Source organism: Panulirus ornatus, chromosome 15, assembly GCF_036320965.1.
Source record: "Panulirus ornatus isolate Po-2019 chromosome 15, ASM3632096v1, whole genome shotgun sequence".
Classification (NCBI taxonomy): domain Eukaryota; kingdom Metazoa; phylum Arthropoda; class Malacostraca; order Decapoda; family Palinuridae; genus Panulirus; species Panulirus ornatus.
This window is the reverse complement of record NC_092238.1, coordinates 58,372,204-58,390,726: the sequence shown is the minus strand read 5'-3', so window position 1 is coordinate 58,390,726 and position 18,523 is coordinate 58,372,204.

The following is an 18,523-nucleotide window of genomic DNA, read 5'->3' as shown; positions in this document are numbered from 1 at the left end:
TATGTGCATGTGTATGGGGGGGGTTGGGCCATTTCTTTCGTCTGTTTCCTTGCGCTACCTCGCAAACGCGGGAGACAGCGACAAAGTATAAAAAAAAAGAAAAAAAAAAAAAAAAAAATATATATATATATATATATATATATATATATATATATATATATATATACATATATATATATATATATATATATATATATATATATATATATATAAATATATATATATATATATATATATATATATATATATATTATTTTTTTTTTTTTATTATACTTTGTCGCTGTCTCCCGCGTTTGCGAGGTAGCGCAAGGAAACAGACGAAAGAAATGGCCCAACCCCCCCCATACACATGTATATACATACGTCCACACACGCAAATATACATACCTACACAGCTTTCCATGGTTTACCCCAGACGCCTCACATGCCTTGATTCAATCCACTGACAGCACGTCAACCCCGGTATACCACATCGCTCCAATTCACTCTATTCCTTGCCCTCCTTTCACCCTCCTGCATGTTCAGGCCCCGATCACACAAAATCTTTTTCACTCCATCTTTCCACCTCCAATTTGGTCTCCCTCTTCTCCTCGTTCCCTCCACCTCCGACACATATATCCTCTTGGTCAATCTTTCCTCACTCATTCTCTCCATGTGCCCAAACCACTTCAAAACACCCTCTTCTGCTCTCTCAACCACGCTCTTTTTATTTTCACACATCTCTCTTACCCTTACGTTACTCACTCGATCAAACCACCTCACACCACACATTGTCCTCAAACATCTCATTTCCAGCACATCCATCCTCCTGCGCACAACTCTATCCATAGCCCACGCCTCGCAACCATACAACATTGTTGGAACCACTATTCCTTCAAACATACCCATTTTTGCTTTCCGAGATAATGTTCTCGACTTCCACACATTCTTCAAGGCCCCCAGAATTTTCGCCCCCTCCCCCACCCTATGATCCACTTCCGCTTCCATGGTTCCATCCGCTGCCAGATCCACTCCCAGATATCTAAAACACTTCACTTCCTCGAGTTTTTCTCCATTCAAACTCACCTCCCAATTGACTTGACCCTCAACCCTACTGTACCTAATAACCTTGCTCTTATTCACATTTACTCTTAACTTTCTTCTTCCACACACTTTACCAAACTCAGTCACCAGCTTCTGCAGTTTCTCACATGAATCAGCCACCAGCGCTGTATCATCAGCGAACAACAACTGACTCACTTCCCAAGCTCTCTCATCCCCAACTGACTTCATACTTGCCCCTCTTTCCAAAACTCTTGCATTTACCTCCCTAACAACCCCATCCATAAACAAATTAAACAAACATGGAGACATCACACACCCCTGCCGCAAACCTACATTCACTGAGAACCAATCACTTTCCTCTCTTCCTACACGTACACATGCCTTACATCCTTGATAAAAACTTTTCACTGCTTCTAACAACTTTCCTCCCACACCATATATTCTTAATACCTTCCACAGAGCATCTCTATCAACTCTATCATATGCCTTCTCCAGATCCATAAATGCTACATACAAATCCATTTGCTTTTCTAAGTATTTCTCACATACATTCTTCAAAGCAAACACCTGATCTACACATCCTCTACCACTTCTGAAACCACACTGCTCTTCCCCAATCTGATGCTCTGTGCATGCCTTCACCCTCTCAATCAATACCCTCCCATATAATTTACCAGGAATACTCAACAAACTTATACCTCTGTAATTTGAGCACTCACTCTTATCCCCTTTGCCTTTGTACAATGGCACTATGCACGCATTCCGCCAATCCTCAGGCACCTCACCATGAGTCATACATACATTAAATAACCTTACCAACCAGTCAACAATACAGTCACCCCCTTTTTTAATAAATTCCACTGCAATACCATCCAAACCTGCTGCCTTGCCGGCTTTCATCTTCCGCAAAGCTTTTACTATATATATATAAATCTTTCTTTCATACTGTTCGCCATTTCCCGCATTAGCAAGATAGCGTTAGGAACAGAGGACTGGGCCTTTGAGGGAATATCCTCACCTGGCCCCCTTCTCTGTTCCTTCTTTTGGAAAATTAAAAAAAAAAACGAGAGGGGAGGATGTCCAGCCACCCGCTCCCTCCCCTTTTAGTCGCCTTCTACGACACGCAGGGAATAAGTGGGAAGTATTCTTTCTCCCGTATCCCCTATCCCCTATATATATATATATATATATATATATATATATATATATATATATATATATATATATATATATATTGAGGACAATGTGTGGTGTGAGGTGGTTTGATCGAGTGAGTAACGTAAGGGTAAGAGAGATGTGTGGAAATAAAAAGAGCGTGGTTGAGAGAGCAGAAGAGGGTGTTTTGAAGTGGTTTGGGCACATGGAGAGAATGAGTGAGGAAAGATTGACCAAGAGGATATATGTGTCGGAGGTGGAGGGAACGAGGAGAAGAGGGAGACCAAATTGGAGGGGGAAAGACGGAGTGAAAAAGATTTTGTGTGATCGGGGCCTGAACATGCGGGAGGGTGAGAGGAGGGCAAGGAATAGAGTGAATTGGAGCGATGTGGTATACAGGGGTTGACGTGCTGTCAGTTGATTGAATCAAGGCATGTGAAGCGTCTGGAGTAAACCATGGAAAGCTGTGTAGGTATGTATATTTGCGTGTGTGGACGTATGTATATACATGTGTATGGGGGGGGGTTGGGCCATTTCTTTCGTCTGTTTCCTTGCGCTACCTCGCAAACGCGGGAGACAGCGACAAAGTATAATAAAATATAATAATAATATATATATATTTATTTGTTTTTATTTATTTATTTATTTTGCCCTGTCGCTGCCTCCCACATTTGCGAGGCATCGCAAGGAAACAGAAGAAAGAAATGGCCCAACCCACCCCCACACACATGCATATACACACACGTCCACACACGCAAATATATATACCTACACATCTCAACGAACGCATACACATACACACACAGACACACACACACACACATACACCCATGCACACAGTTCACACTGTCTGCCCATATTCGTTCCCATCGCCACCCCGCCACACATGGAATACCATCCCCCTCCCCCCTCATGTGTGCGAGGTACCGCCAGGAAAAGACAACAAAGGCCCCATCCGTTCACACTCAGTCTCCAGCCGTCATGCAATAGTGCCCGAAACCACAGATCCCTTTCCACATCCAGGCCCCACACAACCTTCCATGGTTTACCCCAGATGCTTCACATGCCCTGATTCAATCCACTGACAGCACGTCAACCCCGGTATACCACATCGATCCAATTCACTCTATTCCTTGCCCGCCTTTCACCCTCCTGCATGTTCAGGCCCCGATCACTCAAAATCTTTTTCACTCCATCTTTCCACCTCCAATTTGGTCTCCCACTTCGCCTCGTTCCCTCCACCTCCGACACATATATCCTCTTGGTCAATCTTTCCTCACTCATTCTCTCCATGTGCCCAAAACATTTCAAAACACCCTCTTCTGCTCTCTCAACCACGCTCTTTTTATTTCCACACATCTCTCTTACCCTTACATTACTTACTCGATCAAACCACCTCACACCACACATTGTCCTCAAACATCTCATTTCCAGCACATCCACCCTCCCGCGCACAACTCTATCCATAGCCCACGCCTCGCAACCATACAACATTGTTGGAACCACTATTCCTTCAAACATACCCATTTTTGCTTTCCGAGATAATGTTCTCGACTTCCACACATTCTTCAATGCTCCCAGAATTTTCGCCCCCTCCCCCACCCTATGATTCACTTCCGCTTCCATGGTTCAATCCGCTGCCAGATCCACTCCCAGATATCTAAAACAATGTATATATATATATATATATATATATATATATATATATATATATATATATATATATATATATATATATATATATAAATATATATATATATATAAATATATATATATATATATATATATATATATATATATATATATATATATATATATATATATATATATATATATATATATATATATATATATATATATATATATATATGTATATATATATATTTTCCCTAACCCTCTCACTTTGCACACCACATCGATCAAAACACCCCATATCTGCCACTCTATCATCAAGCACATTCAACAAACCTTCAAAATACTCACTCCATCTCCTTCTCACATCACCACTACTTGTTATCACCTCCCCATTTGCGCCCTTCACCGAAGTTCCCATTTGCTCCCTTGTCTTACGCACTTTATTTACCTCCTTCCAGAACATCTTTTTATTCTCCCTAAAATTTAATGATACTCTCTCACCCCAACTCTCATTTGCCCTCTTTTTCACCTCTTGCACCTTTCTCTTGACCTCCTGTCTCTTTCTTTTATACATCTCCCACTCAATTTCATTTTTTCCCTGCAAAAATCGTCCAAATGCCTCTCTCTTCTCTTTCACTAACAATAAATGATTTGGTAAACAGAGAAGAGGTAGTAAAAGCTTTGCGGAAGATGAAAGCCGGCAAGGCAGCAGGTTTGGATGGTATTGCAGTGAAATTTATTAAAAAAGGGGATGACTGTATTATTGACTGATTGGTAAGGTTATTTAATGTATGTATGACTCATGGTGAGGTGCCTGAGGATTGGCGGAATGCGTGCATAGTGCCATTGTACAAAGGCAAATGGAATAAGAGTGAGTGCTCAAATTACAGAGGTATAAGTCTGTTGAGTATTCCTGGTAAATTGTATGGTAGAGTATTGATTGAGAGGGTGAAGGCATGTACAGAGCATCAGATTCGGGAAGAGCAGTGTGGTTTCAGAAGTGGTAGAGTATGTGTGGATCAGGTGTTTGCTTTGAAGAATGTATGTGAGAAATACTTAGAAAAGCAAATGGATTTGTATGTAGCATTTATGGATCTGGAGAAGGCATATGATAGAGTTGATAGAGAAGCTCTGTCAAAGGTTTTAAGAATATATGGTGTGGGAGGCAAGTTGTTAGAAGCAGTGAAAAGTTTTTATCGAGGATGTAAGGCATGTGTACGTGTAGGAAGAGAGGAAAGTGATTGGTTCTCAGTGAATGTAGGTTTGGGGCAGGGGTGTGTGATGTCTCCATGGTTGTTTAATTTGTTTATGGATGGGGCTGTTAGGGAGGTGTGAAAGAAGAAAGTTAAGAGTGAATGTGAATAAGAGCAAGGTTATTAGGTACAGTAGGGTTGAGGGTCAAGTCAATTGAGAGGTAAGTTTGAATGGAGAAAAACTGGAGGAAGTAAAGTGTTTTAGATATCTGGGAGTGGATCTGGCAGCGGATGGAACCATGGAAGCGGAAGTGGATCATAGGGTGGGGGAGGGGGCGGAAATTCTGGGAGCCTTGAAGAATGTGTGGAAGTCGAGAACATTATCTCGGAAAGCAAAAATGGGTATGTTTGAAGGAATAGTGGTTCCAACAATGTTGTATGGTTGCGAGGCGTGGGCTATGGATAGAGTTGTGCGCAGGAGGATGGATGTGCTGGAAATGAGATGTTTGAGGGCAATGTGTGGTGTGAGGTGGTTTGATCGAGTAAGTAACGTAAGGGTAAGAGAGATGTGTGGAAATAAAAAGAGCGCGGTTAAGAGAGCAGAAGAGGGTGTTTTGAAATGTTTTGGGCACATGGAGAGAATGAGTGAGGAAAGATTGACCAAGAGGATATATGTGTCGGAGGTGGAGGGAACGAGGAGAAGTGGGAGACCAAATTGGAGGTGGAAAGATGAAGTGAAAAAGATTTTGTGTGATCGGGGCCTGAACATGCAGGAGGGTGAAAGGCGGGCAAGGAATAGAGTGAATTGGATCGATATGGTATACCGGGGTTGACGTGCTGTCAGTGGGTTGAATCAGGGCATGTGAAGCGTCTGGGGTAAACCATGGAAAGCTGTGTAGGTATGTATATTTGCGTGTGTAGACGTATGTATATACATGTGTATGGGGGTGGGTTGGGCCATTTCTTTCGTCTGTTTCCTTGCGCTACCTCGCAAACGCGGGAGACAGCGACAAAGCAATATATATATATATATGTATATATATATATATATATATATATATATATATATATATGTATATATATATATATATATATATATATATATATATATATATATATATATATATATATATATATATATATATATATATATATATATATATATATATATATATATATATATATATATATATATATATATCCCTGGGGATAGGGGAGAAAGAATACTTCCCACGTATTCCCTGCGACTAAAAGGCGACTAAAAGGGGAGGGAGCGGGAGGCTGGAAATCCTCCCCTCTCGTTTTTTTCTTCTTTTTTTTAATTTTCCAAAAGAAGGAACAGAGGGGGGCCAGGTGAGGATATTCCACAAAGGCCCAGTCCTCCGTTCTTAACGCTACCTCGCTAATGCGGGAAATGGCGGATAGTTTAAAGGAAAATATATATATATATATATATATATATATATATATATATATATATATATATATATGTATATTTTTTTTTTTTTTTTTTTTTTTTTCTTTTTTTCTTTTTTTATACTTTGTCGCTGTCTCCCGCGTTTGCGAGGTAGCGCAAGGAAACAGACGAAAGAAATGGCCCAACCCCCCCCATACACATGTACATACACACGTCCACACACGCAAATATACATACCTACACAGCTTTCCATGGTTTACCCCGGACGCTTCACATGCCTTGATTCAATCCACTGACAGCACGTCAACCCCTGTATACCACATCGCTCCAATTCACTCTATTCCTTGCCCTCCTTTCACCCTCCTGCATGTTCAGGCCCCGATCACACAAAATCCTTTTCACTCCATCTTTCCACCTCCAATTTGGTCTCCCTCTTCTCCTCGTTCCCTCCACCTCCGACACATATATCCTCTTGGTCAATCTTTCCTCACTCATTCTCTCCATGTGCCCAAACCATTTCAAAACACCCTCTTCTGCTCTCTCAACCACGCTCTTTTTATTTCCACACATCTCTCTTACCCTTACGTTACTTACTCGATCAAACCACCTCACACCACACATTGTCCTCAAACATCTCATTTCCAGCACATCCATCCTCCTGCGCACAACTCTATCCATAGCCCACGCCTCGCAACCATACAACATTGTTGGAACTACTATTCCTTCAAACATACCCATTTTTGCTTTCCGGGATAATGTTCTCGACTTCCACACATTTTTCAAGGCTCCCAAAATTTTCGCCCCCTCCCCCACCCTATGATCCACTTCCGCTTCCATGGTTCCATCCGCTGACAGATCCACTCCCAGATATCTAAAACACTTCACTTCCTCCAGTTTTTCTCCATTCAAACTCACCTCCCAATTGACTTGACCCTCAACCCTACTGTACCTAATAACCTTGCTCTTATTCACATTTACTCTTAACTTTCTTCTTCCACACACTTTACTTTTCTTTTAAACTTTTAAACTATTCGCCATTTCCCGCGTTAGCGAGGTAGCATTAAGAACAGAGGACTGGGCCTTTGAGGGAATACCCTCACCTGGCCCAATTCTCTGTTCCTTCTTTTGGAAAATTAAAAAAAAAAACGAGAGGGGAGGATTTCCAGCCCCCCGCTCCCTCCCCTTTTAGTCGCCTTCTACGACACGCAGGGAATACGTGGGAAGTATTCTTAATCCCCAATCCCCAGGGATAATATATATATATATATGTATATATATATATATATATATATATATATATATATATATATATATATATATATATATATATATATATATATATATATATATATATTGGAAAGGATCACAGTTTTGCGCGTGATCAAGATATTCCTATGAGTCCACGGGGAGACTGAAACACGAAAAGTTCCCAAGTGCACTTTCGTGTAATAATCACATCATCAGGGGAGACACAAGAGAGGAATATAACATTTAGTTGATATACATCGAAGAGACGAAGCTAGGACGCCATTTGGTAAACATGTGATTGTCCAATCATATGTTTACCAAATGGCGTCCTAACTTCGTCTCTTCGATGTATATCAACTGAATATTATATTCCTCTCTTGTGTCTCCCCTGATGATGTGATTATTACACGAAAGTGCACTTGGGAACTTTTCGTGTTTCATTCTCCCCGTGGACTCATAGGAATATATATATATATATATATATATATATATATATATATATATATATATATATATATATATATATATATATATATATATATATATATATATATATATATATATATATATATATATATATATATATATATATATATATATATGTATATATATATATATATATATATATATATATATATATATATATATATATATATATATATATATATATATATATATATATATATATATATATATATATATATATTAACTTTATTATTAACTGTATTAACTTTCTAAAATGGGAAACAGAAGAAGGAGTCACGCGGGGAGTGCTCATCCTCCTCGAAGGCTCAGAGTGGGGTGCCTAAATGTGTGTGGATGTAACCAAGATGTGAAAAAAGGAGAGATAGGTAGTATGTTTGAGGAAAGGAACCTGGATGTTTTGGCTCTGAGTGAAACGAAGCTCAAGGGTAAAGGGGAAGAGTGGTTTGGAAATGTCTGGGGAGTGAAGTCAGGGGTTAGTGAGAGGACAAGAGCAAGGGAAGGAGTAGCAATACTCCTGAAACAGGAGTTGTGGGAGTATGTGATAGAATATAAGAAAGTAAATTCTCGATTAATATGGGTAAAATTGAAAGTTGATGGAGAGAGGTGGGTGATTATTGGTGCATATGCACCTGGGCATGAGAAGAAAGATCATGAGAGGCAAGTGTTTTGGGAGCAGCTAAATGAGTGTGTTAGCGGTTTTGATGCACGAGACCGGGTTATAGTGATGGGTGATTTGAATGCAAAGGTGAGTAATGTGGCAGTTGAGGGAATAATTGGTTTGCATGGGGTGTTCAGTGTTGTAAATGGAAATGGTGAAGAGCTTGTAGATTTATGTGCTGAAAAAGGACTGATGATTGGGAATACCTGGTTTAAAAAGCGAGATATACATAAGTATACTTATGTAAGTAGGAGAGATGGCCAGAGAGCGTTATTGGATTACGTGTTAATTGACAGGCGTGCGAAAGAGAGACTTTTGGATGTCAATGTGCTGAGAGGTGCAACTGGAGGGATGTCTGATCATTATCTTGTGGAGGCTAAGGTGAAGATTAGTATGGGTTTTCAGAAAAGAAGAGTGAATGTTGGGGTGAAGAAGGTGGTGAGAGTAAGTGAGCTTGGGAAGGAGACCTGTGTGAAGAAGTATCTGGAGAGACTGTGTACAGAATGGAAAAAGGTGAGAACAATGGAAGTAAGGGGAGTGGGGGAGGAATGGGATGTATTTAGGGAATCAGTGATGGATTGCGCAAAAGATGCTTGTGGCATGAGAAGAGTGGGAGGTGGGCTGTTTAGAAAGGGTAGTGAGTGGTGGGATGAAGAAGTAAGAGTATTAGTGAAAGAGAAGAGAGAGGCATTTGGACGATTTTTGCAGGGAAAAAATGCAATTGAGTGGGAGAAGTATAAAAGAAAGAGACAGGAGGTCAAGAGAAAGGTGCAAGAGGTGAAAAAAAGGGCAAATGAGAGTTGGGGTGAGAGACTATCAGTAAATTTTAGGGAGAATAAAAAGATGTTCTGGAAGGAGGTAAATAGGGTGCGTAAGACAAGGGAGCAAATGGGAACTTCAGTGAAGGGCGTAAATGGGGAGGTGATAACAAGTAGTGGTGATGTGAGAAGGAGATGGAATGAGTATTTTGAAGGTTTGTTGAATGTGTCTGATGACAGAGTGGCAGATATAGGGTGTTTGGGTCGAGGTGGTGTGCAAAGTGAGAGGGTTAGGGAAAATGATTTGGTAAACAGAGAAGAGGTAGTAAAAGCTTTGCGGAAGATGAAAGCCGGCAAGGCAGCAGGTTTGGATGGTATTGCAGTGGAATTTATTAAAAAAGGGGGTGACTGTATTGTTGACTGGTTGGTAAGGTTATTTAATGTATGTATGACTCATGGTGAGGTGCCTGAGGATTGGCGTAATGCGTGCATAGTGCCATTGTACAAAGGCAAAGGGGATAAGAGTGAGTGCTCAAATTACAGAGGTATAAGTTTGTTGAGTATTCCTGGTAAATTATATGGGAGGGTATTGATTGAGAGGGTGAAGGCATGTACAGAGCATCAGATTGGGGAAGAGCAGTGTGGTTTCAGAAGTGGTAGAGGATGTGTGGATCAGGTGTTTGCTTTGAAGAATGTATGTGAGAAATACTTAGAAAAGCAAATGGATTTGTATGTAGCATTTATGGATCTGGAGAAGGCATATGATAGAGTTGATAGAGATGCTCCGTGGAAGGTATTAAGAATATATGGTGTGGGAGGGAAGTTGTTAGAAGCAGTGAAAAGTTTTTATCGAGGATGTAAGGCATGTGTACGTGTAGGAAGAGAGGAAAGTGATTGGTTCTCAGTGAATGTAGGTTTGCGGCAGGGGTGTGTGATGTCTCCATGGTTGTTTAATTTGTTTATGGATGGGGTTGTTAGGGAGGTAAATGCAAGAGTTTTGGAAAGAGGGGCAAGTATGAAGTCTGTTGGGGATGAGAGAGCTTGGGAAGTGAGTCAGTTGTTGTTCGCTGATGATACAGCGCTGGTGGCTGATTCATGTGAGAAACTGCAGAAGCTGGTGACGGAGTTTGGTAAAGTGTGTGGAAGAAGAAAGTTAAGAGTAAATGTGAATAAGAGCAAGGTTATTAGGTACAGTAGGGTTGAGGGTCAAGTCAATTGGGAGGTGAGTTTGAATGGAGAAAAACTGGAGGAAGTGAAGTGTTTTAGATATCTGGGAGTGGATCTGTCAGCGGATGGAACCATGGAAGCGGAAGTGGATCATATGGTGGGGGAGGGGGCGAAAATTTTGGGAGCATTGAAAAATGTGTGGAAGTCGAGAACATTATCCCGGAAAGCAAAAATGGGTATGTTTGAAGGAATAGTAGTTCCAACAATGTTGTATGGTTGCGAGGCGTGGGCTATGGATAGAGTTGTGCGCAGGAGGATGGATGTGCTGGAAATGAGATGTTTGAGGACAATGTGTGGTGTGAGGTGGTTTGATCGAGTAAGTAACGTAAGGTTAAGAGAGATGTGTGGAAATAAAAAGAGCGTGGTTGAGAGAGCAGAGGAGGGTGTTTTGAAATGGTTTGGGCACATGGAGAGAATGAGTGAGGAAAGATTGACCAAGAGGATATATGTGTCGGAGGTGGAGGGAACGAGGAGAAGAGGGAGACCAAATTGGAGGTGGAAAGATGGAGTGAAAAGGATTTTGTGTGATCGGGGCCTGAACATGCAGGAGGGTGAAAGGAGGGCAAGAAATAGAGTGAATTGGAGCGATGTGGTATACAGGGGTTGACGTGCTGTCAGTGGATTGAATCAAGGCATGTGAAGCGTCCGGGGTAAACCATGGAAAGCTGTGTAGGTATGTATATTTGCGTATGTGGACGTGTGTATGTACATGTGTATGGGGGGGGGGGGGGGTTGGGCCATTTCTTTCGTCTGTTTCCTTGCGCTACCTCGCAAACGCGGGAGACAGCGACAAAGTATAAAAAAAAAAAAAAAAAAAAATATATATATATATATATATATATATATATATATATATATATATATATATATATATATATATATATATATATATATTTTCTTTTTTTTATTCTTCTTTTATTATATTTTCTGGCTGTCTTCGCGTTAGCAGGTAACGCAAGGAAACAGACAAGAAAATGGCCAAACCCACCCACATACACATGTAAATACATTCACGCCCACACACGCACATATACATACCTATACATTTCAACGTATACGTACATATACCTACACAGACATATACATATATTCATATTCATACTTCATACCTTTATCCATTCCCATCGCCACCCCGCCACACATGATATAGCATCCCCCTCCCAAAGGTAGCTCTAGGGAAAGATAAAAAATCCACATTAGTTCACACTCAGTCTCTAGCTGTCATGTGTAATGCACCGAAACCACAGCTCCCTTTCCACATCCAGGCTCCACAGAACTTTCCATGGTTTACCCTAGACGCTTCACATGCCCTAGTTTAGTCCATTGACAGCACGTCGACCCCGGTATACCACATCGTTCTGATTCACTCCATTCCTTGCACGCCTTTCACCCTCCTGTATGTTCAGGCCCCGATCGTTCAAAATCTTTTTCATTCCATCCTTCCACCTCCAATTTGGTCTCCCACTTCTCCTTGTTCCCTCCACCTCTGACCCTTATATCATCTTTGTCAATCTTTCTTCACTCATTCTCTCCATGCGACCAAACTATTTCAATACACCCTTTTCTGCTCTCTCAACCACACTCCTTTTACCACCACACATCTCTCTCACCCTTTCATTGCTTACTCGATCAAACCACCTCACACCACATACTGTCCTCAAACATTTCATTTCCAACACATCCACCCTCCTCCGCACAACCCTATCTGTAGCCCACGCCTTGCAACTATATAACATTGTTGGAACCACTATTCCTTCGAGCATACCCATTTTTGCTCGCCGAGATAACGTTTTCGCCTTCCAGACAGACTTCAAAGCTCCAAGAACATTCGCCCCCTCCCCCACCCTGTGACTCAATTCCGCTTCCATGGTTCCATCCGCTGCCAAATCCACTCCAGAAATCTAAATCACTTCACTTCCTTCAGTTTTTCTCCATTCAAACGTAACTCGCAATTGACATGTCCTTCAACCCTACTGAACCTAATAACCTTGCTCTTATTTGCAGTTACTCTCAACTGTCTTCTTTTACACATTTTACCAAACCAGCTTCTGCAGTTTCTCATCCGAATGCGCCACCATAGCTGCATCATCAGCAAACAACAACTGACTCACTTCCCAAGCCCTCTCATCGACAGCAGACTACATACTTGCCCCTCTCTCCAAAACTCTTGCATTCACATCCCTAAACACCCCATCCATAAACAAATTAATCATCCATGGAGACATAATGCACCCCTGCCTCAAATCAGCATTTACTGGGAACCAATCACTTTCCTCTCTTCCTACTCGTACACATATCTTACATCCTCGATTAAAACTTTTCACTGCTTCTAGCAACTTACCTCCCGCACCATATACTCTTAATACGTTCCACAGAGCATCTCTATCAACTCTGTCATATGCCTTCTCTAGATCCATAAATTCCATATACAAATCCAAATGTTTTCCTAAATATTTCTCACATACATTCTTCAAAGCAAACACCTGATCCACACATCCTCTACCACTTCTGAGACCACACTGCTCTTCTCCAGTCTGGTGCTCTGTTCACGCCTTTACCCTCTCAATCAATACCCTCCTCTATAATTTCCCAGAAATACTCAACAAAGTTTTACCTCTGTAATCTTAACACACCTTTATCCCCTTTGGCTTTGTACAATGGGACTATGCATGCATCCTGCCAATCTTCAGGCACTTCACAATGAACCATACATACATTGAATATCCTCACAAACCAGTCAACAACACAGTTACCCACTTTTCAAATATTTTCCGCTGCAATACCTTCGAAACCCGCCACCCTGCCGGCTTTCATCTTCCGCAAAGCTTTCACTTCCTCTTCTCGACCAAAACACCCTATCTTTGCTACCTATCATCAAACACATTCAACAAACCTTCAAAATACTCAGTCCACCTTCTCACTTCGACATTACTTGTTATTACTTCCTCATCAACCCCATCACCGATGTTTCCTTTTGTTCTCTTGTCTTAGGCACATTACGCATTCCCCACATGTCGTAGAAGGCAACTAAAGGGTACGGGAGCGGGGGGGGGGGGCTAGAAACCCTCCCCTCCTCAGATTTAAACTTACAGAACGGGGAAACCGGAGTCATGCGTGAGGTGCTCATCCTCCTCGAAGGCTCAGACTGGGGTGTCTAAATGCGTGTGGATGTAACCAAGATGAGAAAAAAAGAGAGTTAGGTGGTATGTTTTAGGAAAGGAACCTAGATATTTTGGCTCCGAGTGAAACGATGCTCAAGGGTAAAGGGTAAGAGTTTTTTGGGAATGTTTTGGGAGTATAGTCATGGGTTAGTGAGAGGACAGGAGCAAAGGAAGGAATAGCACACCTCCTGAAGCAGTTGTTAGAGTATGTGATAGAGTGTAAAAAAGTAAACTCGAGATTGGTATGGGTAGAATTAAAAGTAGACCGAGAGAGATGGGTGATTATTGGTGCCTCTGCGTTTGGTCATTAGAAGAAAGATCATGAGAGGCAAGCGTTTTGGGAGCAGCTGAGTGAGTGTGTTTGCAGCTTTGATGCACGGGACCAAGTTATAGTGATGGGTGATTTGAATGCAAAGGTGAGTAATGTGGCAGTTGAGGGTATAATTGGTGTTAATGGGGTGTTCAGTGTTGTAAATGGAAATGGTGAAGAGCTTGTAGACTTGTGTGCTGAAAAACGACTGGTACTTGGGAGAAATATACATAAGTATACGTATGTAAGTACGAGAGATGGCAGAGAGCGTTATTGGACTACGGGTTGATGGATAGGCTCGTGAAAGAGACTTTTGGATGTTAATGTGCTGAGAGGGGCAATTATAAGGATGTCTGATCATTATCTTGTGGAGGCGAAGGTGAAGATTTGTAGAGATTTTCAGAAAAGAAGGGGGAATGTTGGGGTGAAGAGAGGGGTGAAAGTAAGTTACCATCGAAAGAAGACTTTTGTGAAGGAGTACCAGGAGAGATTGAGTGTAGAATGGAAAAAGGTGAGAGCAAATGACTAAGGGGAGTGGAGGAGGAATGGGATGTATTTAGCGAAGCAGTACTGGCTTCCGCAAAAGATGCCCGTGGCATGAGAAAGATGGGAGGTGGGCAGATTAAAAAGGGTAGTGAGTAGTGGGATGAAGAAGTAAGATTGTTAGTGAAAGAGAAGAGAGAGGCATGTGGACGATTTTTGCAGGAAAGTAGTGCAAATGACTGGGAGATTTATAAATGTAAGAGAAAGATGCAAGAGGTGAAAAAGAGGGCAAATGAGAGTTGGGTTAGTGAGTATCGTTAAATTTTAGCTAGAATAAAAATGTTTTCGAAGGAGGTAAATAAAGTGTGTAAAAGAAGAGATCTCACAAATGGGAACATCGTTGAAGGGGGCAAATGGGAAGGTAATAACAAGTAGTGCTGAAGTGAAAGTGAAAGTGAAAGTGAGTATTTTGAATGTTTGTTGAATGTGTTTGATAATAGAGTGGCAGATAGAGGGTGTTTTGGTCGAGGTGGTGTGCGATGAGAGGGGGTCGGAGAGAATGGTTTGTTAAACAGAGAAGAGGTAGTGAAATCTTGGCGGAAGATGAAAGCCCGCAAGGCGACGGGTTTGGATGGTATTGCCGTTGAATTGATTAAAAAAGGGACTGACTTTGTTGTTGTCTGGTTGGTGAAGATATGCAACGTATGTATGGTTCATGGTGAGGTGCCTGAGGATTTACGGAATGCTTGCATAGAGCCATTGTACAAAGGCATAGAGCATAAAGCTGGGTGTTCAAATTACAGAGGTATAAGTTTGTTGAGTATTCCTGGGAAATCATATGGGAGGGTATTGACTGAGAGGGTACAGAGGGTTAGATTTGGGAAAAGCAGTGTGTTTTCAGAAGTGGTAGTGGATGTTTGGATCAAGTGTTTCCTTTGAAGAATGTACGTGAGAAATACGTTAGAAAAACAGATGGAAAAGACATATCATAAAGTTGATAGAGATGCTCTGTGGAAGGTGTTAAGATTATTTGGTGTGGGAGGTAAGTTGTTAGATAGACGCAGTGAAAAATTTTTTGGCAAGGATATAAGGCATGTGTAAGAGTAGGAAGAGTAAAGTGATTAGTTCCCAGTGAATGTCGGATTGCGGCAGGGGTGCGAGATGTCTCCATAGATGTTTGATTTGTTTATGGATGGGGTTGTTAGGGAGGTGAATGCAGGAGTTTTGGAAAGAGGGGCAAGTATGCAGTCTGCTGTTGATGAGAGTCAGCTGTTGTTAGCTGATGACACAACGCTGGGGGCTGATTTGGGTGAGAAACTGGAGAAGCTTTTGACTTAGTTTGGTAAAGTGTGTTAAAGAAGAAAGTTGAGAGTAAATATGAATAAGAGCAAGGTTATTAGGTTCAGCATGGTTGAGGGACAAGTCAATTGGGACGTAAGTTTGAATGGAGAAACACTGGTGTAAGTGAAGTGTTTTAGATATCTTGGAGTGGATTTAGCAGCGGATGGAACCATTTAAGCGGAAGTGAGCCACAGGGTGGGGGGTGGGGGGGGGGGGGGGGCGAAGGTTCTTGGAGCGTTGAAGAATGTGTGGAAGGCGAGAATGTTATCTCATAGAGCAAAAATGGTTTTGTTTGAAGGAATGGTGGTTCCGACAATGTTATATGGATGAGAGGCGTGGGCTATAGATAGGGTTGTGCGAAGAAAAGTGGATATATTGGAAATGAGAAATTTGACGACAATATATGGTTTGTTCGTGTGGGTAATGAAAGGGTAAGATTATTAGTGAAAGAGAAGAGAGAAGCATTTGGATGATTTTTGCAGGGAAATAATGCAAATTACTGGGAGATATATAAAAGAAAGAGACAAGAGGTCAAGAGAAATTTGGAAGAAGTGAAAAAGAGGGCAAATGAGAGTTGGGGTGAGAGAGTATCATTAGATTTTAGGGAAAGTAAAAAGATGTTTTGGAAGGAGGTAAATATAGTGCGTAAGACAAGAGATCTCACAAATGGGAAGATTGTTGAAGGGGGCAAATGGGGAGGTAGTAATAAGTAGTGGTGAAATGAGAGGGAGATGGAGTGAGTACTTTGAGTGTTTGTTGAATGTGTTTGATGATAGAGTGGCAGATAGAGGGTATTTTGGTCTAGGGTTGTGTGAACTGAGAGGGTCTGGGAGAATGATTTGGTAAACAGAGAAGAGGTAGTGAAAGCTTTGCGGAAGACGAAAGCCGACAAGGTGGCAGGTTTGGATGGTATTGCTCTGGAATTTATTATAAAAGAAGGTTACTGTGCTGGTGATTAGCTGGTAAGGATATTTAATGCATGTATGGTTCATGGTAAAATGCCTGAGTACTGGCGGAATGCATGCATAGTGAGATTGTACAAAGGCAAAGGGGGTAAAGGTGAGTTCAAATTTCAGAGGTATAAGTTTGTTGAGTATTTATGGAAAATTATATGGGAGGGAATTAATTGAGAGGATGAAGGCATGTGCAGAGCATCAGATTGGGGAAGAGCAATGTGGTTTCATAAGCGGTAGTGGATGTGTAAATACGGCGTTTGCATTGAAGATTGTGTAAGAAATACTTAGAAAAGCAGATGGATTTGTATGTAGCATTTATGGATCTGGAGAACGCATAAGATAAAGTTGATAGAGATGTTCTGTGGAATTAAGAGTATTAAGAGTATATGGTGAGAGAGAAAAGTTGCTAGAAGCAGTGAAAAGTTTTATCGAGGATGTAAGGCATGTATACGAGTAGGAAGAGAAGTAAGTGATTGGTTCCCAGTGAATGTCGGTTTGCGGCAGGGGTGCGTAATGTCTCCATGGCTGTTTAATTTCTCTATGGACGGGGTTGCTAGGGAGGTGAATGCATGAGTTTTGGAGAGAGGGGCAAGTATGCAGTCTGTTGTGGATGAAAGGGCTTGGGAAGTGAGTTAGTTGTTCGCTGATAACTCAGCTTTTCGAAGATTCGGGTGAGAAATTGCAGAAGTTGGTGACTGAGTTTGGTAAAGTTTCTGAAAGAAGAAAGTTGAGAGTAAATGTGAATAAGAGCAAGGTTATCAGTTTCAGTAGGGTTGAGGGACAAGTCAATTGGAGGTAAGTTTGTATTGTTAAAAACTAGAGTAAGTGAAGTGTTTTAGATATCTGGGAGTGGATTTGGCAGCGGATGGAACCATGAAAGAGGAAGTGATCCATGTGGGGGGTGGGGGGGCGCGAAGGTTCCGGGAAAGTTGAAGAATGTGCTGAAGGCGAGAATGTTATCTCGGAGAGCAATAATGGGTACGTTTGAAGGAATAGTGGTTCCAACAATGTTATATGGTTGTGAGGCATGGGTTATAGATAGGGTTGTGTGGATCAGGGTGGATATGTTGGAAATGAGGTGTTTATGGACAATATGTGGTGTGAGGTGGTATGATCAAGAAAGTAATGAAAGGTTAAGAGAGATGTGTAGTAATAAAAAGAGTGTGGTTGAGAGATCAGAAGAGACTGTATAGAAATGATTTGCTCAAATGGAGGAAATGAGTGAGGAAAGATTGACAATTATGGTATATGTCTCAGAGGTGGAGGGAAGAAGGAGAAGTGGGAGACTAAATTGGAGGTGGAAGGTTCGAGTGAGAAAGACTTTGAGCGATCCGGGCCTGAACATACAGGAGGATGAAAGGCGTGCAATTGATAGAGTAAATTGGAACTATTTTATATGCCGGCATTAACTTCCTGTCAATGGATTGAACCAGGGCATGTGAAGCGACTTG